Raw genomic sequence first — 26975 nt, 5'->3', positions numbered from 1 at the left:
TGTGCATGCTACGCACTGGGTTTTACAGGAAGAAAAAAGAGGTTAAGCCAGGAAATAGTAGCAGTGGACACATTTGAGCACTCTGTTTGAGCGGCGTGCCCCTGGGCTTAAACAGGAAGGCAATGGGAAGGAAAAACAGCAGTAGGAAGTTAATCAAGGAGAACTTGCTTAGCTGGCAGGTGAAATGTATCAGAATCAGCCACTTACACAGGCAGCAGACCAGCCCAGCCCAGAACACTACTATAAAGTAAGCAAATACCTTCCCCTCTGGTTTTTCCCACACTCTACACCACCGGTGTATACAAGCGGGGACATTTTAACAAACAAACCTACAAAATGAAAAGGGCTGCAGCAGGCAACATAGAACAACAATGTACAAGAGACTGAGGGTGGTGAGGATGTGAATGCTGCCAATCAACCCACAGTGAGGAGACGGAGAACAGTGTACAGAACCAGGGTAACCTACCAGGGGCTACATGAGCTAGAGATAGTGGAGTGCAATAGGGTGGACAGAGACCTCCTACAGCAAATTGCTGAGCTGTGCCAGCCACACCTGACACACCAAACTGACCAAGGGGAACCCATCCCAGTGGATACCAAGGTATGTGTAGGCCTAGGAATACTAGCCACAGGTACCTCCCAAAGCTCAACTGGGGATATCATGGGGATCTCACAGGCATCAGCATCCAGAGTATTCCACCAGTTCCTGGATGCTATGTCAGCACATGCCAGTGAGCACATATACTTCAACACCCATGAGGTGTTGACCAGCAATATGCATCTCTTCCACCAAATGGTAGTGGGTGCTATAGGCTGCATGGACATATGCATCAAAGCACCACTCAGTGATCAGGGTAGAGCCTACATCAACCACTGGGGCATCCCCTCCATCAACTGCCAGGTCGTATGTGATGCCCAGGGCATTATAATGAATGTGTGTGCTGGCTGCCCTGGAAGCTATGACAATTCCCACATGTGGCATCTGATGTAGCTGTACCATAGATTTGCCAATGGGGACATCCCCTACAGTCACCTAGTGGGGGATGCTGGTTACACATTGGAGCCATGGCTGATGACACCCATCAGAAATGCACACACACCCAAACAAGAACTCCATAATGAGACAAATGCACAGACCAGACTTATAATACAGCATGTGTTTGGGATGCAGAGGTCATGGTTCCAGTGTCTGGACACATCAGGTGGAGCCTTGTAGTACTCATCAGCTACATGTACCCAAATGTTTATGGTATGTGCTATGCTACACAATATGATCCTGTGGAAACAGCTGCAGCAGGAACAGCATGGGGCAGGGCCACAGAGTCCCCCACCAATGCCAAGACCTGCACAGGCACAGAGTGACTCATACGAGGAACAGCCTGAGCCTGCCCCAGTAGGTAGATGGAGGCGTGCACAGTATGCCACGGCTGTGGCAAAGAGACAATGCATAGCACATACACTGACATAGTAGGGACCCAGGGAATGGTACCTCTCTCTGACTCAGACATACAGTAAAAGGGATGCCAAACATGACACTACCTGTGTTCAACCATGTATATGGAGTGTACTATGTGCATCCAACATAGGCATCCCTCCAGCACAATCTGCAATTCTGGCACACCCTCAAGTTAAGTCAATCAACCTACCAATTGCCAAATGGAGTAGAATGTGAAATTACCTGCATCTATGGTATAGATGTTGCATGCAAGGGAATTGGGTGGCTGAATGTTATGGCAGCAGACAGTAGACACCCATAGTGGCACCATGACATCTGTAACACATACTGCAGTCACCACGGTAGCCAGTACTACACAGGGTGACAAAACCCACTGCAGGAAATGTGCTGAGCGACATGTGTGCTCATATGACCCACACATGCCAGTCAGGGCGGTTCACATTCCCACCAACAGTCTCTGCTAGGAGGACAGGTGTAGACAAACCCAAACAGAGGCTGTGCCATGGCCCCTGAATGACGGCTATTGTTAACCATCCTCCGGCCGACACAGACAGACTACAACAGGGCAGGCAGTGGGATGTTAGTTCTGAGGGGTAGGAAGTCAGACAGTAATATGTAGGGCAACCAAAGCCAATATATGTAGTACACTGGTATGCCTCTAGTCAGCATGGTAGTTAACAATACAGAATAAAATGGAGTACCTGACATACCAGTACAGTCATAGCAAATGTGTACAAGTGTCATGCGTGCCCCCACATCCTTCATAGTAATATAATAACAGTCAGGTGTGCCACCCCAACTCTGTGTAGAAATGTAGAAATAGACAGGTGTGCCCCCTCATGTAGTAATGTAATAACAGTCAGGTGTGCCCCCATATCCTGTGTAGAAATGTAGAAATAGTCAGGTGAGCTCCCCACCCTATGTAGTAATGTAATAACAGTCAGATGTGACCCCCCAACCCTGTGTAGAAACGTAGAAATAGTCAGGTGAACCCCCCCACCCTGCATAGGAATGTAATAACAGTCAGGTGTGCCCCCTCAACCCTGTGTAGAAATGCAGAAATAGACAGGTGTGCCCCCCCATGTAGTAATGTAATAAGAGTCAGGTGTGCCCCCCCATCCTGTGTGGAAATGTAGAAATAGTCGGTTGAGCCCCCCCCCATCCTATGCAGAAATGTAGGAACAGTCAATGCCAAATGCTTGATGGATACCCTGCAGAAACAGCATGCCACCAGCCGGTGTACAACACCAAGGTCAATACTGCAGTACAAACTACCTAGACTAGATCCACACATTAAATACAGAAGCCCATACTAGGCATGCTCACGCACTTAGAGAAATGAAGGCAATGTCAGTCAACAACATAGTGAAAGGTCATACTGGGCATGCTCACACACTTGAACACATGAAGGCCATGTCTGCAAACACCAGTGGACCAGACATATATGGCAGTTGCAGTTGTTAGTGCAGACACTCATCTGTATGCACCACGCATGCCTTGCACACACAGTGGATAGGAATACAGACATATATGTAAGGACAACACACTATAATAAACCAAAGGTAGATGTACATAGATGTGTGGAAGAGGGTGACTGTGACAAGGAGCCATCCAGGCCTGTCCCATCCAGCACACAGCCAAAGAGTCCTAAACATATGAGGTTCAGATGTCACTCACTGCAGATATTAGCCACCAGTATCTATCAGCATTACAGACTATTGGTACACGTGCCAGCTGTGAAACATGACTGTAGAAGGAAGTAATCGTCTAGCAGCTGTATACATGTACCTGTGAAATATGACCCTGTGTGTGCCCACATGTGGAGTGTCAAACTCTAAATGAATGGGTTATGGCCCATGCACAAACACTGCCCTCCCCATAGCCCTACTATAACAAGCCTGTTGAGGTCATCCACTGTGAAATACATCCTTGGGAAAGTTATAGCCCAGTAATCTCTGTGGCATGTACCATAACATACATACATAGTGCTCTAGTGTGATAAATTAGATAGGAGTTCAATTCCCAAACATGGCAATTGTGTGTGTGTGTCTGTCTGTGTGTTGAGAGCAATGCTTTTTAGGTTAGTCACACTTCCTACAATTCAAATGCTCATCATTGGCAAGGCTGCTGATGTCATCCACCCAGAAATACACCTCTGGGAAGCTATAGCCCAGTAATCTCCGTAGCGTGTCCTGTAACTGCATACTGCTGTAGTGTAATAAATTAGTTAGATAGCTGTTCTAATCCTAGTCAGGGCAAGTGTTTGTGTGTGTGTGTCTCTGTAGAGAGCAATCCTTTTTAGGATAGTCACACTCCCTACAATTCAAATGCTCATCACTGGCAAGGCTGCTGATATCATCCCCCAGAAATACACCTCTGGGAAGCTGTAGTCCAGTAATCTCCATAGCGCGTCCTATAACTGCGTACTGCTATAGTGTGAAAAAGTAGTTAGATAGCTGTTTTCATCCCAGACATGGCAAGTGTGTGTCTGTCTGACTGTCTGTGTAGAGGGCAATGCTTTTTAGGGTAGTCACACTCCCTACAATTCAAAGACTCATCATTGGCAAGGCTGCTGATGTCATCCACCTAGAAATACACCTCTGGGAAGGATGTAGTGCAGTAATTTCCATAGTGCGTCCTGTGACTGCATACTGCTGTAGTGTGATATAGAACTCTGGTAGGGTTCTATACCCACCTATAGCAGTTTTGGATGTTTTGGGTGTGTTCCAATGTCTGTGTAGGGAGCAATGTATTTTAGGCTAGACACACAGTTCATTTCAAATGCCCTACTTTGGCAATCCTGCTGATGTCATTCATTGTGAAATATAGCTTAGGGGAAGGAGTTCTCTGGTAATTCACATGGTGCATCCCATAACAGCTCCATGCTGTAGTGTAAGATGGACCTCTGTTAGAGGTTCAATACCCACACATATTGGTTGTGGATGCTTTGTGTGTGTTTCAATGTCCGTGCAGGGAGCAATGCATTTTAAGCTAGTCACACTCAGTACATTTCAAATGCCCTACTTTGGCAATCCTGCTGATGTCATTCATTGTGAGATATACCTTTGGGGAAGGAGCTCTCCAGTAGTCCATGTGGTGCATCCTATAACAGCTCCATGCTGTAGTGTGATATAGACCTCTGTTAGGGATTCTGTACTCACACATGTCAGTTGTGGATGTTTTGTGTGTGTGTGTCACTGTCTGTGTAGGGAACAATGCATTTTAGCCTAGCCACACTCACTACAAGTTGAATGTCCTACTTTGCTAATCCCGCTGATGTCATCCAATGTGATGTACACCTTTGGGTAAGAGGTACTCCAGTAATCTCTGTGGCATGTACTATAACTGAGTAGTGCTGTAGTGTAATAAACTAGCTAGGTAGGGGTTCTACTCCCAGACATGACAGGTATGTGTGTCTATGTAACTCGTATCCTGTGTGGAGGTGGGTGTGGGTGTGTGATACCTGGGTCCAATAAGGAGTGGGTTTTGCAAATTTCCTATATGGTGGCCCTAGTATATAGCACAATGTCCACCATGCAGGGATAACAGATGTGAAATAGCTGAAAGGCTGGGGTGAAAATCAATACATATACGTGACATCAACGCCAGGCAATCACAGTTAGCAACCCCAGTATTACCCAGAGCACACTCTCAACCCATGTCCCATACACACACACACACATGCCTAGGCAACAGCCAATATTTGGGTAGTACACTGCATATTGGCCACTGATAGTAACTATGGAATGATTGCAGTGGGATATAGAGGGCATGGCACCCTGTCCATCTGTCCAATAAGCACGTACATGCAGACAGTGCACCTTCCCCATGTTTCCCACTGAACACCTGTGGTGCCATCACATGTGACCCACAAAGGACATACCACTCCTGAAAACATGGCCTGTATGGAAAGATGCCAATGACACCAGGAAACACCGGTAGCATGCTATCAATGTAGGTGCAAGGTAAACCTGCGGTCCATTACCAGTTCCTGCCACAGCTGGCCAAGACTGGCACATCTGCTGATAATTTGTGTAGTCAACATGGGCCAGACACCCCAGGTACAGTTCCACATGTCACTGTACATGCAGGTGGGAGGTGTGCACATCCCAGACACCATCCATATCATGGACTAAGGAGCACATACATGGCAAGTGATGCACAGCATTGGCCAAACACAATAGTCACCCAGGTGACTGGATGAGGGATACAATACCCACCTGTGTGGGCAAATACAGAAACTACAGCCCTGAGCCACAATACTGACCATTGTCATGTGGCCTAATGCCAAGGTTTACCCATCACCTAGCCTTGTATATCTGTCTGGCACATTCGGCACCACACACTCATGCAGAAATGCACCCCGGCATGTCAGTACTGGCACCCTGTGTGTTTGTGTGTGTGTTGTATGATGCATATGATCACATCCACACTCACTACAACCCCCATTGGCATACTGAAGCATACTGTATGCTGTCAGACACCTCCCCATACCCTTTGCCCATATCACCTCTGTATGACCCCTGTGGTGTATGTGATACCTGCACAGTATTGTGTTGTAGTAATATCTCTAGTGATGGGTTGTATTCCTGGCTCTGCCAAGTGTGTCAGTGTGTGTGTGCGTCCCTATGAGAATGTAGCTGTGTTGACACTGGCAACTGTACATGCGGACAGGCACATGTACTACACCTACTGTATAGCTACCATATCCCTGTTGCAGATGTCACTCACCATCACATATACGTTCTGAGGGCTCCACAACATGTTACCTATGTGGTGCATCCAATAACTGCATAGAAATGTGATAGCACTACATAATCGTCAGGGATTTGATGGTAGATGTGTGACACAAACATGCTTAGGTTTTACTCTCCCACCTCTCCCTGACTTTTCTTTGCCTCTGAATGCCTCTCTCACTCCCTATCTGGTGGATGTGGAGACCTACTCCTGCTTTGCTTAGGCAGCAACAGGTGTATTTTCAGTGATGCTCATGATCAGATGATGACCTCTGCACGAATTGCAGCCCTTCCCTTGCTGATTGCATGTGGAACAGCTGTGATAGCATTCCCATAGCCAATTGCATGGAAACACACTCCAATATCTAGGAACATCATTTTAGTGTTGGCCCTTTTCATTCACTGTGAGCAGGAACTAGATCTGTTGTTTGGCAAACACCATCTCAGATGGATTGGGGATTTACCTCTAACAACACACTGTGGAAACAGGGCAACATACAGGAGGGGGATGTTCCTGACCTGACTATGGACTGTAAGTCCTGCTAGTCTGCATGTGGAGTAATGTTGGTTTAACAGTGTGTGTGTGGATACTGCTGTCCTACATGTTTTAATACCTGCCATGTCAGTTCTATGTTTATGAGGAATCCCCATCTGTAGGGTCATCTACAGACTCATGTATTACCCACAGAGCATGTACCTGTGTACTGCAGAAGGTATTGTAAGCATTACAGTCTGTAGATGGTGACAGCCATGACAGTTACTGACTTCATATCCTTCATAGGACATATGTTACAATAAACCCTGTTACAACAGTAAATGTATGAGGTTATCACAGCAACATGTCAATATTGGCCCTGTGTATGTGCTTCCAGTCACAACTCTGTCAACCTTTGTACATATGTCATGCATTAAGAGTGCATTATGTGCTGTACACCATCATTAGTGTCATCATATCTGATAACAAGCCAGTGAAATATCAGAATACTACACATGTTATGTACAGTAGGGGTTATATTTGATGACATAACCTGGGCATTCTGTGGTCATTTGTACAGTACTGAGGTCTGTGTACCTATGGTGAATGTTGACAGTGTGTATATTGTTAATATGTACTTTAGCCCGTGTACACACTGTGGTAGATGTCATTGTTATAGGTCCCTTCCTATGTGATGTTACATGCTGCTCCACTGTATGTTACCATATTGGCTTACATGTTTGTAGGGCGATACACACACATGTCCCATACCACAGACAGCCAGCAGACCAAACCGTGTAGCTGCCCAGTATATGTAGGGTTAGTCTGTGAGTGGCACATATGAGGATGGTGTTGAACAGATAGTCCATATACTGTAATATCATTCTAGCTTACGATATGTGGCTGTGGCTATGTTCACATTGGTTGTGGTTATGCACTTTCACACAGGTGTATCTTATCCTGTGCTGTGACATGCCTGCAGAGCCTGCTATATATGCATGTAGGTGTGCATTCCCCCATAGCAGATGTAGGCCAGTGTTGAGCTAGTCTGCCTGTAGCCTGCACAGAGCACTGTTACATGCCTAGCAGCTTAGTGAGATGTCATGTGCAGATACTTGCCGGATGTACTACTGCCGGGCCTCCCTTAACAGTCATGTATGTCAGACAGAGCAGTGGGATGCTGTACAGATGTATGTCAATATCTAGTGGGTAGTATGTGGCCATGGCTAGTGGGTAGTATGTGGCCATGGCACCCCTGAACCAGTGGTTATTATGTGTCAGGCCAGACAGGGGTGTGTGAATGCATAACCTATGGTGGTATATGTATACCATCCGTTATGTGTTATACCCATCTACATGGCTGTTAACATCCATATTGTTAGGCATGGTACACATGTTTTGCACTAAAGGGTTCTGTGTATACCTCTGGACTGTACAGAGTGTTTCAGAATGTCCACATATATTGGTCAATATCTCTGCTGCAGTCCACAGGGGAATTACGTGCTAGCAGTGGTACTTTGCTATGATGTCCTTAGGATGTCTGTCAGTAGCCATTGGCACACATGTGGAAAGCAGATGTGACTTCCCACACACACCATGTCTGTGAAGACAATCCCAATTACAGTAGCAATAGTCTACTAATATACCTGCTATACATACCTGACGTCCCCTTGCACTGCAAAGTTGGGACTATACAGGTTGGGGTATGGCTACACTCCATGTCCAGAACATATGGTGAAAATATCTGTGCATATAATTTATCCAAATATCTATATATATGATTACACATATACATATAGACATATATAGATGGGTATGTATATGTAACATAGATAGACGTATACACACACAGTGATATATTGCTCTGTATATATATATATATATATATATATATATATATATATATATATATATATATATATATATACAGAGCAATATATGTCTACACATATATAGATAGTGATACATATGCACATATACGTATGGATATCTACAGATATACTGACAGTAGTAGCTATATCAGAATAGATATGTATGCACGCATAGTTATATATATATATATATATACCAACATAACTAGGCATATTTGTACACATAGGATGTGCATACATATATAGCTATATACACATATCTATATGTACATATACATATACCTATATGTACACATATGTATATATACATATATGTATAGACATGTATACATATGTACATACGAAGAGATGTACACATGGCCATATATATGTTGCACTATACAGATGTGCATACAGACATATGTATGTGTATATCTGTGTATGTACATGCAGACATCTATACACCTATGATATGTATACAACCATATTCCTGTCATGAGTAAACATCACAGTTGTGTATACCCTCCCACATGTATCTTGCCGTATGTATCTGCTATTTGTACATTATGATAAAACAACATATGTGATGCAACAGTCATATTAATAACAAGGACTACACAATCTAGGAAGTAAAGGCAATTGCTCAATACTACTCGATATGTGTAATGACAGCTATATTGGTAAAACAACAGCTGTCTCAACAGTGGTCATGGCGTGTTGTGATTTCAGTGTAAAATGTCCTGAGTTTAAGACTTGCAAGGGCTGTTCATTTTGTTGTTAGGCAGAACAAGGGCTGTTGGATACAGAATAGTTAAGGCAGTTTTGTGCAATTTAAGCCACACATATCAGTATCACTACATTGCTAGGTAGGGGTCTAGTTCCAGTGTTGGCAAGTAACAGTGTGCGTGTATGTGGATGGGTCTACATCAGGTTGCAGGGTATACATGCCTCAGCGGGCCACCTATCCATGTGGCACAGGCAATACCCAGTATAATAACCTGTGAAATGTGTTTGACTGTACCTCAGATATGTCACTGCCATGGTGTCAGCACAGTGAATACCTCATTGTGCAATATGACTGCAGACCATCCTCGTGCTGACTCATGTACACCTACAACACACTTGGATAACATTTTAAAGACCACAATCAAGCAATGTTACTAAGAGCTAGAAGGCATCATTCCTGGATGGCTACACTATTTGCTTAATATGCCTCACACTCTACTCTCTACAACATCTTACACTGCAGGATTGTGGTACACTGTTGTACAGTCACTGTGTGCATCAGAACCATATCAGCCTGTCCCTGCATCGATGGTATGGATGACAGGGATGAGGCACAGGTATCATCATATGCACAGGGCATCCTCGTGCTGACACATGTAGATGTACAACACAATTGCATATCATTTTAATGACCACAACCAAGCAGTGTTACTAACAACTGGAAGACATCATTGCTGGATGGCTACACTACCTGCCAAATATGCCTCACACTCTACTCCCTACAGCATGTTACACTGCAGGACTATGGTACACTGGTGTACAGTCACTGAGTGCATTAGAACCATATCAGCCTGTCCCTGCATTGATGGTATGGATGACAGGAATGGGGCACAGGTATCATCATATGCACAAGGTGTGGTGATGGTCTGCCAGAGGTAGAGGGTGGGCCATACATTTTAAATCATGTGTGTGGGTGAGCGGTGTACTCTGGGGAGCTGACTGAGGTGATATGGTGTGTGTAGGTATGAGGTTGCCCTAGGTGTGTTTGCATAGTGTATGGGTATGCATGCACACAGTTCTGCCTTGTGGCTGCCCTACACAGGTGTTTATGGACAGCTGCAGACCATACCTGGCAGGGTGTGCAGCTTACTGCCTCCGGCCATGGACACATGGACTGTGTGTGCCAGGGGTTCCACGGGCATGTCGAGATACAGGTGTTGAAGTGCTACTCTCACCTGCTGATGACATTTGTCCACTGGTACCATGTCCCTCCTGGGACTGGCCAGGACCATGTGCATATGGCCTGGTGTGGTGTGCACAGCACACCCCCTGCACTGCCCGGGCTGCTACTGCCACTACGGGAGCCCCTTGGTGTCCTAGCATGCCCATGTTGACTGCCAGCTGTTGGTGTTGCTGGCCCATGTTCACGCGGGTGTCATCGCATCCTCACCACACGTTGAAGCACAGATGCACCACGGCTAATGAGGGCCATCATCTCATCATGCCATCTATCTTCTTGCTTGGTAGAAGCATGGATGGCACCCGACAGGTCACAGAGGTTGTCGCTTAAGATGCGAGAGCAGCCCTCTACAACCTAAGGCCCTGTCTGGTGTAACACTCAATACGTGCCTGCACTGCTATTACAGCCTGAAACATGCTTCTGCTGGTTGCAGCTATGTCGCCTATGCCAGGGGCATGATGTCCAGTGGCACTAGCACGAGCACCCTGGGACATCAGACTATGTCCGCTGCAACCGGACACAGTAGGTATGGTTAACACACTTTCCTGTGTACTGCCACTGAACACCAGCTGTCCCTCTGCTATGGTCACTGGTGATGGGGTGTGTATAGGCACTGTAAATGTGTGCAGGGGTGTGGTGGATAAAAGGGGGATGTCAAATGTTGGTGCAGTGTTGGCCCCTGACAATCTCACCTGTGCCTCAACATTATCATCATCATCATCATCAGATTGGATGCAGGAGGGACCCTGACCCACCTCACCACCTGTGGGGGAAAACAATAAACACACTTTAAAACCTCTTCAGCATTGCCTAACAGTACACACACACACACACACACACACACACACACACACACACACACACACACACACACACACATCTCCGTAATACCTACCTGTCCATGGCTTTACAGACAGTCCTACATATATGTCCATGTGTTACCCCATCCTGCATCACACTTGTTAATATACACACATTGATACCACTCATTAATATCACAGTCCTCTAAATGCCCACACAAGCAGCCACAACACAAGGCCTGTTGCTACATTACCTGTCTGACCTGTGTGTAGTGGATTTACATGGCCTCAATGCTGTCATTCAGTATCCACCCTCTGTATGGCCAGACTGATGTGCATGGCCCCTATATGTGTGGGCTACTATGTTGTATCCATAATAACTCCCACTGGTGTGTCATGTGTATGTAATGCTCAGTACATGCCAGATATGCTGCTCCATCTACCCATCATGTGTTAGCTGTAATATTTGGATACACTCCCCGGTGTTGAGTATTACTTTCCCAATGCATTTATAGAGCTGCATACGTGAGTTATAGGTGAACTCCCTGCTGACTGCAGTAATAAGTGTCTGCCTGGAGTCTATCTTCCCTCCGGATGCCTATTCCATGCTACAGACCATATTATACTATTTGCTGTCCTGTGATTACCTGACAGGTATTCCTGGCATGTAATGTGGCAGTCCATGTCCATGTAATGCATGGTCCCAAAGGGGCATACAGCCGTATGAACACCCCACAATCACACATGTGCATACATGGCCACACACACAAACACACGCATCATACATGCATCTACCTCTCACCACTTCAGAGTGACCCTGCAGGCAAACCAACTAACCACCAAGATGCACGCACACACGCACACACACACACACACACACACACACACACACACACACACACACACACACACACACACACACACACACACAGGTGAGGTTACACAATTATTGTACAGACAGTCCTCCTATTACCCATCTGCCAACATGCAGAACATATGATACAGAACAGCATGCAGTTCAGCTATAGTCAATCCATGCTAGCAATGGTATACATGTGTATGATGCATGTGCTGTGACTAGGCGATGCCCCTTCCCCTGGATACCACTACACCCATGTACACAATATTGCTGTGCACCTGTTCTGCACCCTGGTATGTACTGTGCACCACAACTCACAGGTGTACAACCCATTGCAGAATGTGTAGCACAGTGTCAGTTTTGTCAGCTGTACCTCTCACAGCCCCTATGTGTTTCAGCAACACATAGCTGGGATGAAATGTGTACTGTTGTCATTGGTGAATGCCTGATACCTGATTTACAGCTGTCAACATCGACAGACCATGTATGACCATTGCAGAAATGCTTACACTGACAACCATCAGAGCATACCATGGCTATGGTGGGTGTACACACCTTTATTGATTTTACACACACATCCTCGATCTGCCATGGGACCACGGCACCTCATATCTTAGCAATACACAAGCCCAGTATGTAACATATGTCCTGTACTCAGTGTCTACAGATTGTGTTAGGTATGCAGCTGCTCACCACAATGCATACACACCATGTGGTCATATGTGTGCACACCCTTATCATGATGGTTTATCACACCTCTTGTTGTATGTACTACAGCAGTCACTGCTCATGGCAGGGGTATACCAGCATGGGCCTTCTACAATTGCTAGTGTATATTCATCCTACCCTACACATGTCCCCCTATTCTGCATGATTGCAAGGTCTACTCATGTGCACATCCCTGACTATATGCAGATAGAGCCATTCCTACCATCCTTAGGATCCCTGCTGCAGTGCACTGGTGTGTCATGCTGAGACCCCCCCTCCCTCTGCTTTTATGCAGATGCATGACAGTTAAGCCCTACACATTTGTGTCACCTTGCAGTGTCCCATACACTGAACACCACATGTTCCAGCTGATAATGTGGACTACTGTAATGCCTTATGCCATAGTGTATCTCTGCAGCAGTTGACATTGTCCTACAGGTATATACACTGGTGTTGCACTATATATGGATGTTGTTCAGAATATGCCACTACTGTAGGCCATGTCTACCAACAATATGTCACTCCCTGTGGACACATTCCACAATGACAGGATGTTAGTTGTCATGCAGGTGTGTGACATCCTGTTTCAATACCACATCATGGTCGCCCCTGTGCGACCATGCATTTCACAGCAACAATACATACATATGTACAGCATGCATTCTGGGTAGGTGTGTTAGATGCGTGCATGGAATATACCATCACCACTACATGTCCGGTGTGTTGGCATGCATCTACATAAGACATACTCACCAGCTACAGGCTTCTGCCTTGTTGTTACCCCAGAGTGACCTACATAAGAGGGTGAGAGATGCAATGTCAATGGCCACACCTGTGGCACTGTTACAGGCTGGGTGCAGTACTACCATACATCAAAGGTAAATTCACACAATACTACAACATCTGGACATCTGTTTATCACTACAATGCAGTAACACAATATATCTATGACATGTCGGATATGCATGATCTACCTTTACCACTGGGGATATTTACATGACAGTGGTCTACTGATGTGCCCTGTGTCCTTACCTGCACGATCCTCGGGCGTGTGTGTTGTCACACCCACCTCCATGAAGGGGTCCAGTGGTTGTTGGTGTTCCAGATGGGCAGATGCCACGAGGCTGGCCAGGAGCTCCTCCACACGTGTCAGGGGGGTGGATGGTATCCCCCCCTGTGGTGAGGTGATCCCCCTGGACTGTGGCAGCATGCTGACAGGCATTGGGAAGCAGGTCACTGCAATGATGCTGGATCTGTTCATAACTGCAGTTATGCAGGCCAACATCATTGACCAGGTGGACTAGATTGTTCCACAGGGCAGTCCACTCCTGCTGGTCATGGGCTGTCCTGCCAAAGAGAACCTGGTAGTGCTGTACGAGGTGGTTGATGATGACCTCATTTTCATCCGCTGAATACATGGGTAACCTGCTGTGTGACATCTTGCCTGAAAGACATAAAGATGGAAACAGGCCTGAGCAACTCATATGGCAAGGTTACCACAGTTTGTAATACACATCTTTGCCACCCCCCATCATATCAGCTTCAACAGACTGTACACAGAACTCATTAGGTATGGCTACAGCTTAACTACCATTCAGACAGATTGTGTATTGTACCACAACTTCTGCTATGTGATTGTAGCCATGTCCCCTGTGGGGACACTAACATTGCTGGTCTGTTACAGACTATTCACTTGCATGCCATTGTCAGGTCCACTATGGTTACATATATGCCAGTGGTATGGCTGCTCTGAGATTGTTGCACATCTGACAGTCTGTGTTATTGGTGGGATCTATGCATATTGTTAGACATGTACCAGGATTGTGTAGACTATTACTACCAACAAATGCACTGTAACAGTGACACAATAACATGTACATGTGCTATTGGCCAGCTGTCCCACCTCTCCACACCCAGCTGACCAGGATACCTGGCTACATCACATGTGTGTGCCAAACTGGGGCATCCTTGTGTAATGTTACAGCAATACCATCAGGTGGAACCACCCAGGGGATGTTGGTCCCCACCCTCATGGTACACACCAACATGTTCCTGTCCCCTGAGCTCAGGTCTATGTTTTATGTAAGTTTTATGTAAATTTGATTATAACTTGGAGCTTTTCTACCTGGGCATCCACCAAAAATGGGCTTATACTGGCCCAGTAGACTTACCCTATAATCATATGCCAATAAATAAATAATACATAAATAAAATTGTATATAGTTAATAATATACTATAACAAAAAGGTGCAGTGCCACCAATACACTGTAATAAAATGAAATGGATCTACTGGTATACTATAACAAGAAATTACAGTACCACAGTATACCAATATACTGTAAATAAGTGGTACACAACTACAAATATACTATAAAAAAGCATAAAGCCAACCATATACTGTAATAAAATGCAACAGAGCTACTAGTATACTATAATGAAAAGACACAGTGCCACAATTACACTGTAACAATATGGTAAAGAACTACTAATATAATGTAACAAAGAACTCAGTACCATTAGAATACCATAACAAGATGGCAAAGAGCTACTAGCATTTTATAATAAAAATGCACATTGTCAACAATATACTGTAACAAAATAGCACAAAGTTACTAGTATACTATAGCAAAAAGGGACAGCCCCCACCAATATTCAGTAACAAAAAGTAGTACCGGTCTACTAGTATACCATACAATATGGCACAGTACCACCAAAATACAGTAGCAAAATGACACAGAGCTGTGGGTATGCTATATCAAGTCAGAGTACTACCAACATACCTAAACAAAATGGCAGAGAGTTACTACTATAATATAACAAAAAGGAACAGTACCACCAATATACTGTAACAAAATGGTACAGAGCTACTGTTATACTATAACAAAAACACAGTCCCAACAATATACTACAATAGAATGGCACAGAGCTACGAGTATATGTTTAACAAAAAGGCAGACTATCACCAATATACTGTAACAAAATGGTACAGTGCTACCAGTATATTATAACAAAAATATTCAATGATATATTGTAATAAAAAGGCATAGTGCTAATAGTAATGTATAACAAAAGGCACAGTTCTTACCATGTACTGTAATAAAATGACAGAGATCTAGTAGCATACTATATCAAAAAGGGACAGTATGACCAATATATAGTAACAAAGTGGTTCAGAGCTACTAATACAGTGTAATAGAAAGGCAGAGTACCACCAAAATGCAGTAACAAAATGGCACCGAGAAGCTGGCATACTATAAAAAGTCACAGTAACACCAACATACTGTAGGAAATGGTACAGTATTGCTATACTTTAAAAAGATGGGACAGTATTGCTCCCACGCTATAACTAAAAGACACAGTTGCAGTAACAGCTGGTCATAAACTGGCACAAACCTAGTAGTATACAATATACTGTAGCAAAATGGAGCAAAGCTGCTATTATACTTTAAAAAGACAGTACCACATTTGTGCTGCAATGACATGGCACACATCTAGTATATTATAAGACAAAGGCACTGTACTGTAATAGAACTGAGCAGAGCTACTAGTACACTATAACAAAAATGAAACTTACCAATAATATACTATATAAAAATTGTACAGAGCTTCTAATACAATATAATGAAAAGGCACAGTGCAACAATAGACAGTAACAAAATGTCCCAGAGCTACTAATACAAAATAATGAAAAGGCACGTTGCAACAATAGACAGTAACAAAATGTCCCAGAGCTACTAATACAATATAATGAAAAGGCACGGTGCAACAATAGACAGTAACAAAATGTCCCAGAGCTACTAATACAATATAATGAAAAGGCACGGTGCAACAATAGACAGTAACAATATGTCCCAGAGCTACTAATACAATATAATGAAAAGGCACGGTGCAACAATAGACAGTAACAAAATGTCCCAGAGCTACTAATACAATATAATGAAAAGGCACGGTGCAACAATAGACAGTAACAAAATGTCCCAGAGCTACTAATACAATATAATGAAAAGGCACGGTGCAACAATAGACAGTAACAAAATGTCCCAGAGCTACTAATACAATATAATGAAAAGGCACGGTGCAACAATAGACAGTAACAATATGTCCCAGAGCTACTAATACAATATAATGAAAAGGCACGGTGCAACAATAGACAGTAACAATATGTCCCAGAGCTACTAATACAATATAATGAAAAGGCACGGTGCAACAATAGACAGTAACAAAATGTCCCAGAGCTACTAATACAATATAATGAAAAGGCACGGTGCAACAATAGACAGTAACAAAATGTCCCAGAGCTACTAATACAATATAATGAAAAGGCACGGTGCAACAATAGACAGTAACAATATGTCCCAGAGCTACTAATACAATATAATGAAAAGGCACAGTGCAACAATAGACAGTAACAATATGTCCCAGAGCTACTAATACAATATAATGAAAAGGCACGGTGCAACAATAGACAGTAACAATATGTCCCAGAGCTACTAATACAATATAATGAAAAGGCACGGTGCAACAATAGACAGTAACAATATGTCCCAGAGCTACTAATACAATATAATGAAAAGGCACGGTGCAACAATAGACAGTAACAATATGTCCCAGAGCTACTAATACAATATAATGAAAAGGCACGGTGCAACAATAGACAGTAACAATATGTCCCAGAGCTACTAATACAATATAATGAAAAGGCACGGTGCAACAATAGACAGTAACAATATGTCCCAGAGCTACTAATACAATATAATGAAAAGGCACGGTGCAACAATAGACAGTAACAATATGTCCCAGAGCTACTAATACAATATAATGAAAAGGCACGGTGCAACAATAGACAGTAACAATATGTCCCAGAGCTACTAATACAATATAATGAAAAGGCACGGTGCAACAATAGACAGTAACAATATGTCCCAGAGCTACTAATACAATATAATGAAAAGGCACGGTGCAACAATAGACAGTAACAAAATGTCCCAGAGCTACTAATACAATATAATGAAAAGGCACGGTGCAACAATAGACAGTAACAAAATGTCCCAGAGCTACTAATACAATATAATGAAAAGGCACGGTGCAACAATAGACAGTAACAAAATGTCCCAGAGCTACTAATACAATATAATGAAAAGGCACGGTGCAACAATAGACAGTAACAAAATGTCCCAGAGCTACTAATACAATATAATGAAAAGGCACGGTGCAACAATAGACAGTAACAATATGTCCCAGAGCTACTAATACAATATAATGAAAAGGCACGGTGCAACAATAGACAGTAACAATATGTCCCAGAGCTACTAATACAATATAATGAAAAGGCACGGTGCAACAATAGACAGTAACAAAATGTCCCAGAGCTACTAATACAATATAATGAAAAGGCACGGTGCAACAATAGACAGTAACAAAATGTCCCAGAGCTACTAATACAATATAATGAAAAGGCACGGTGCAACAATAGACAGTAACAATATGTCCCAGAGCTACTAATACAATATAATGAAAAGGCACGGTGCAACAATAGACAGTAACAATATGTCCCAGAGCTACTAATACAATATAATGAAAAGGCACGGTGCAACAATAGACAGTAACAAAATGTCCCAGAGCTACTAATACAATATAATGAAAAGGCACGGTGCAACAATAGACAGTAACAATATGTCCCAGAGCTACTAATACAATATAATGAAAAGGCACGGTGCAACAATAGACAGTAACAATATGTCCCAGAGCTACTAATACAATATAATGAAAAGGCACGGTGCAACAATAGACAGTAACAAAATGTCCCAGAGCTACTAATACAATATAATGAAAAGGCACGGTGCAACAATAGACAGTAACAAAATGTCCCAGAGCTACTAATACAATATAATGAAAAGGCACGGTGCAACAATAGACAGTAACAAAATGTCCCAGAGCTACTAATACAATATAATGAAAAGGCACGGTGCAACAATAGACAGTAACAATATGTCCCAGAGCTACTAATACAATATAATGAAAAGGCACGGTGCAACAATAGACAGTAACAATATGTCCCAGAGCTACTAATACAATATAATGAAAAGGCACGGTGCAACAATAGACAGTAACAATATGTCCCAGAGCTACTAATACAATATAATGAAAAGGCACGGTGCAACAATAGACAGTAACAATATGTCCCAGAGCTACTAATACAATATAATGAAAAGGCACGGTGCAACAATAGACAGTAACAATATGTCCCAGAGCTACTAATACAATATAATGAAAAGGCACGGTGCAACAATAGACAGTAACAATATGTCCCAGAGCTACTAATACAATATAATGAAAAGGCACGGTGCAACAATAGACAGTAACAATATGTCCCAGAGCTACTAATACAATATAATGAAAAGGCACGGTGCAACAATAGACAGTAACAATATGTCCCAGAGCTACTAATACAATATAATGAAAAGGCACGGTGCAACAATAGACAGTAACAATATGTCCCAGAGCTACTAATACAATATAATGAAAAGGCACGGTGCAACAATAGACAGTAACAATATGTCCCAGAGCTACTAATACAATATAATGAAAAGGCACGGTGCAACAATAGACAGTAACAATATGTCCCAGAGCTACTAATACAATATAATGAAAAGGCACGGTGCAACAATAGACAGTAACAAAATGTCCCAGAGCTACTAATACAATATAATGAAAAGGCACGGTGCAACAATAGACAGTAACAAAATGTCCCAGAGCTACTAATACAATATAATGAAAAGGCACGGTGCAACAATAGACAGTAACAATATGTCCCAGAGCTACTAATACAATATAATGAAAAGGCACGGTGCAACAATAGACAGTAACAATATGTCCCAGAGCTACTAATACAATATAATGAAAAGGCACGGTGCAACAATAGACAGTAACAAAATGTCCCAGAGCTACTAATACAATATAATGAAAAGGCACGGTGCAACAATAGACAGTAACAATATGTCCCAGAGCTACTAATACAATATAATGAAAAGGCACGGTGCAACAATAGACAGTAACAATATGTCCCAGAGCTACTAATACAATATAATGAAAAGGCACGGTGCAACAATAGACAGTAACAAAATGTCCCAGAGCTACTAATACAATATAATGAAAAGGCACGGTGCAACAATAGACAGTAACAAAATGTCCCAGAGCTACTAATACAATATAATGAAAAGGCACGGTGCAACAATAGACAGTAACAATATGTCCCAGAGCTACTAATACAATATAATGAAAAGGCACGGTGCAACAATAGACAGTAACAAAATGTCCCAGAGCTACTAATACAATATAATGAAAAGGCACGGTGCAACAATAGACAGTAACAATATGTCCCAGAGCTACTAATACAATATAATGAAAAGGCACGGTGCAACAATAGACAGTAACAATATGTCCCAGAGCTACTAATACAATATAATGAAAAGGCACGGTGCAACAATAGACAGTAACAAAATGTCCCAGAGCTACTAATACAATATAATGAAAAGGCACGGTGCAACAATAGACAGTAACAAAATGTCCCAGAGCTACTAATACAATATAATGAAAAGGCACGGTGCAACAATAGACAGTAACAAAATGTCCCAGAGCTACTAATACAATATAATGAAAAGGCACGGTGCAACAATAGACAGTAACAAAATGTCCCAGAGCTACTAATACAATATAATGAAAAGGCACGGTGCAACAATAGACAGTAACAATATGTCCCAGAGCTACTAATACAATATAATGAAAAGGCACGGTGCAACAATAGACAGTAACAATATGTCCCAGAGCTACTAATACAATATAATGAAAAGGCACGGTGCAACAATAGACAGTAACAAAATGTCCCAGAGCTACTAATACAATATAATGAAAAGGCACGGTGCAACAATAGACAGTAACAAAATGTCCCAGAGCTACTAATACAATATAATGAAAAGGCACGGTGCAACAATAGACAGTAACAATATGTCCCAGAGCTACTAATACAATATAATGAAAAGGCACGGTGCAACAATAGACAGTAACAATATGTCCCAGAGCTACTAATACAATATAATGAAAAGGCACGGTGCAACAATAGACAGTAACAAAATGTCCCAGAGCTACTAATACAATATAATGAAAAGGCACGGTGCAACAATAGACAGTAACAAAATGTCCCAGAGCTACTAATACAATATAATGAAAAGGCACGGTGCAACAATAGACAGTAACAATATGTCCCAGAGCTACTAATACAATATAATGAAAAGGCACGGTGCAACAATAGACAGTAACAAAATGTCCCAGAGCTACTAATACAATATAATGAAAAGGCACGGTGCAACAATAGACAGTAACAATATGTCCCAGAGCTACTAATACAATATAATGAAAAGGCACGGTGCAACAATAGACAGTAACAATATGTCCCAGAGCTACTAATACAATATAATGAAAAGGCACGGTGCAACAATAGACAGTAACAATATGTCCCAGAGCTACTAATACAATATAATGAAAAGGCACGGTGCAACAATAGACAGTAACAATATGTCCCAGAGCTACTAATACAATATAATGAAAAGGCACGGTGCAACAATAGACAGTAACAATATGTCCCAGAGCTACTAATACAATATAATGAAAAGGCACGGTGCAACAATAGACAGTAACAATATGTCCCAGAGCTACTAATACAATATAATGAAAAGGCACGGTGCAACAATAGACAGTAACAAAATGTCCCAGAGCTACTAATACAATATAATGAAAAGGCACGGTGCAACAATAGACAGTAACAAAATGTCCCAGAGCTACTAATACAATATAATGAAAAGGCACGGTGCAACAATAGACAGTAACAATATGTCCCAGAGCTACTAATACAATATAATGAAAAGGCACGGTGCAACAATAGACAGTAACAATATGTCCCAGAGCTACTAATACAATATAATGAAAAGGCACGGTGCAACAATAGACAGTAACAATATGTCCCAGAGCTACTAATACAATATAATGAAAAGGCACGGTGCAACAATAGACAGTAACAATATGTCCCAGAGCTACTAATACAATATAATGAAAAGGCACGGTGCAACAATAGACAGTAACAAAATGTCCCAGAGCTACTAATACAATATAATGAAAAGGCACGGTGCAACAATAGACAGTAACAAAATGTCCCAGAGCTACTAATACAATATAATGAAAAGGCACGGTGCAACAATAGACAGTAACAATATGTCCCAGAGCTACTAATACAATATAATGAAAAGGCACGGTGCAACAATAGACAGTAACAATATGTCCCAGAGCTACTAATACAATATAATGAAAAGGCACGGTGCAACAATAGACAGTAACAAAATGTCCCAGAGCTACTAATACAATATAATGAAAAGGCACGGTGCAACAATAGACAGTAACAATATGTCCTGGAGCTACTAATACAATATAATGAAAAGGCACGTGGCAACAATAGACAGTAACAATATGTCCCAGAGCTACTAATACAATATAATGAAAAGGCATGGTGCAACAATAGACAGTAACAATATGTCCCAGAGCTACTAATACAATATAATGAAAAGGCACGGTGCAACAATAGACAGTAACAATATGTCCCAGAGCTACTAATACAATATAATGAAAAGGCACGGTGCAACAATAGACAGTAACAATATGTCCCAGAGCTACTAATACAATATAATGAAAAGGCACGGTGCAACAATAGACAGTAACAATATGTCCCAGAGCTACTAATACAATATAATGAAAAGGCACGGTGCAACAATAGACAGTAACAATATGTCCCAGAGCTACTAATACAATATAATGAAAAGGCACGGTGCAACAATAGACAGTAACAAAATGTCCCAGAGCTACTAATACAATATAATGAAAAGGCACGGTGCAACAATAGACAGTAACAAAATGTCCCAGAGCTACTAATACAATATAATGAAAAGGCACGGTGCAACAATAGACAGTAACAAAATGTCCCAGAGCTACTAATACAATATAATGAAAAGGCACGGTGCAACAATAGACAGTAACAATATGTCCCAGAGCTACTAATACAATATAATGAAAAGGCACGGTGCAACAATAGACAGTAACAATATGTCCCAGAGCTACTAATACAATATAATGAAAAGGCACGGTGCAACAATAGACAGTAACAATATGTCCCAGAGCTACTAATACAATATAATGAAAAGGCACGGTGCAACAATAGACAGTAACAATATGTCCCAGAGCTACTAATACAATATAATGAAAAGGCACGGTGCAACAATAGACAGTAACAATATGTCCCAGAGCTACTAATACAATATAATGAAAAGGCACGGTGCAACAATAGACAGTAACAATATGTCCCAGAGCTACTAATACAATATAATGAAAAGGCACGGTGCAACAATAGACAGTAACAATATGTCCCAGAGCTACTAATACAATATAATGAAAAGGCACGGTGCAACAATAGACAGTAACAAAATGTCCCAGAGCTACTAATACAATATAATGAAAAGGCACGGTGCAACAATAGACAGTAACAATATGTCCCAGAGCTACTAATACAATATAATGAAAAGGCACGGTGCAACAATAGACAGTAACAATATGTCCCAGAGCTACTAATACAATATAATGAAAAGGCACGGTGCAACAATAGACAGTAACAAAATGTCCCAGAGCTACTAATACAATATAATGAAAAGGCACGGTGCAACAATAGACAGTAACAAAATGTCCCAGAGCTACTAATACAATATAATGAAAAGGCACGGTGCAACAATAGACAGTAACAAAATGTCCCAGAGCTACTAATACAATATAATGAAAAGGCACGGTGCAACAATAGACAGTAACAATATGTCCCAGAGCTACTAATACAATATAATGAAAAGGCACGGTGCAACAATAGACAGTAACAAAATGTCCCAGAGCTACTAATACAATATAATGAAAAGGCACGGTGCAACAATAGACAGTAACAATATGTCCCAGAGCTACTAATACAATATAATGAAAAGGCACGGTGCAACAATAGACAGTAACAATATGTCCCAGAGCTACTAATACAATATAATGAAAAGGCACGGTGCAACAATAGACAGTAACAAAATGTCCCAGAGCTACTAATACAATATAATGAAAAGGCACGGTGCAACAATAGACAGTAACAAAATGTCCCAGAGCTACTAATACAATATAATGAAAAGGCACGGTGCAACAATAGACAGTAACAATATGTCCCAGAGCTACTAATACAATATAATGAAAAGGCACGGTGCAACAATAGACAGTAACAATATGTCCCAGAGCTACTAATACAATATAATGAAAAGGCACGGTGCAACAATAGACAGTAACAAAATGTCCCAGAGCTACTAATACAATATAATGAAAAGGCACGGTGCAACAATAGACAGTAACAAAATGTCCCAGAGCTACTAATACAATATAATGAAAAGGCACGGTGCAACAATAGACAGTAACAAAATGTCCCAGAGCTACTAATACAATATAATGAAAAGGCACGGTGCAACAATAGACAGTAACAATATGTCCCAGAGCTACTAATACAATATAATGAAAAGGCACGGTGCAACAATAGACAGTAACAATATGTCCCAGAGCTACTAATACAATATAATGAAAAGGCACGGTGCAACAATAGACAGTAACAATATGTCCCAGAGCTACTAATACAATATAATGAAAAGGCACGGTGCAACAATAGACAGTAACAATATGTCCCAGAGCTACTAATACAATATAATGAAAAGGCACGGTGCAACAATAGCCAGTAACAAATGTCCCAGAGCTACTAATACAATATAATGAAAAGGCACGGTGCAACAATAGACAGTAACAAAATGTCCCAGAGCTACTAATACAATATAATGAAAAGGCACGGTGCAACAATAGACAGTAACAATATGTCCCAGAGCTACTAATACAATATAATGAAAAGGCACGGTGCAACAATAGACAGTAACAAAATGTCCCAGAGCTACTAATACAATATAATGAAAAGGCACGGTGCAACAATAGACAGTAACAATATGTCCCAGAGCTACTAATACAATATAATGAAAAGGCACGGTGCAACAATAGACAGTAACAATATGTCCCAGAGCTACTAATACAATATAATGAAAAGGCACGGTGCAACAATAGACAGTAACAAAATGTCCCAGAGCTACTAATACAATATAATGAAAAGGCACGGTGCAACAATAGACAGTAACAATATGTCCCAGAGCTACTAATACAATATAATGAAAAGGCACGGTGCAACAATAGACAGTAACAATATGTCCCAGAGCTACTAATACAATATAATGAAAAGGCACGGTGCAACAATAGACAGTAACAAAATGTCCCAGAGCTACTAATACAATATAATGAAAAGGCACGGTGCAACAATAGACAGTAACAATATGTCCCAGAGCTACTAATACAATATAATGAAAAGGCACGGTGCAACAATAGACAGTAACAAAATGTCCCAGAGCTACTAATACAATATAATGAAAAGGCACGGTGCAACAATAGACAGTAACAATATGTCCCAGAGCTACTAATACAATATAATGAAAAGGCACGGTGCAACAATAGACAGTAACAATATGTCCCAGAGCTACTAATACAATATAATGAAAAGGCACGGTGCAACAATAGACAGTAACAATATGTCCCAGAGCTACTAATACAATATAATGAAAAGGCACGGTGCAACAATAGACAGTAACAATATGTCCCAGAGCTACTAATACAATATAATGAAAAGGCACGGTGCAACAATAGACAGTAACAATATGTCCCAGAGCTACTAATACAATATAATGAAAAGGCACGGTGCAACAATAGACAGTAACAATATGTCCCAGAGCTACTAATACAATATAATGAAAAGGCACGGTGCAACAATAGACAGTAACAAAATGTCCCAGAGCTACTAATACAATATAATGAAAAGGCACGGTGCAACAATAGACAGTAACAATATGTCCCAGAGCTACTAATACAATATAATGAAAAGGCACGGTGCAACAATAGACAGTAACAATATGTCCCAGAGCTACTAATACAATATAATGAAAAGGCACGGTGCAACAATAGACAGTAACAATATGTCCCAGAGCTACTAATACAATATAATGAAAAGGCACGGTGCAACAATAGACAGTAACAATATGTCCCAGAGCTACTAATACAATATAATGAAAAGGCACGGTGCAACAATAGACAGTAACAAAATGTCCCAGAGCTACTAATACAATATAATGAAAAGGCACGGTGCAACAATAGACAGTAACAATATGTCCCAGAGCTACTAATACAATATAATGAAAAGGCACGGTGCAACAATAGACAGTAACAATATGTCCCAGAGCTACTAATACAATATAATGAAAAGGCACGGTGCAACAATAGACAGTAACAATATGTCCCAGAGCTACTAATACAATATAATGAAAAGGCACGGTGCAACAATAGACAGTAACAATATGTCCCAGAGCTACTAATACAATATAATGAAAAGGCACGGTGCAACAATAGACAGTAACAATATGTCCCAGAGCTACTAATACAATATAATGAAAAGGCACGGTGCAACAATAGACAGTAACAAAATGTCCCAGAGCTACTAATACAATATAATGAAAAGGCACGGTGCAACAATAGACAGTAACAATATGTCCCAGAGCTACTAATACAATATAATGAAAAGGCACGGTGCAACAATAGACAGTAACAATATGTCCCAGAGCTACTAATACAATATAATGAAAAGGCACGGTGCAACAATAGACAGTAACAATATGTCCCAGAGCTACTAATACAATATAATGAAAAGGCACGGTGCAACAATAGACAGTAACAATATGTCCCAGAGCTACTAATACAATATAATGAAAAGGCACGGTGCAACAATAGACAGTAACAAAATGTCCCAGAGCTACTAATACAATATAATGAAAAGGCACGGTGCAACAATAGACAGTAACAATATGTCCCAGAGCTACTAATACAATATAATGAAAAGGCACGGTGCAACAATAGACAGTAACAATATGTGCCAGA

This window comes from Protopterus annectens, chromosome 1.part2 (genome assembly GCF_019279795.1).
Source record: "Protopterus annectens isolate FY-2018-M chromosome 1.part2, PAN1.0, whole genome shotgun sequence".
Classification (NCBI taxonomy): Eukaryota; Metazoa; Chordata; order Ceratodontiformes; family Protopteridae; genus Protopterus; species Protopterus annectens.
Note: the sequence above shows the minus strand (reverse complement) of the source record.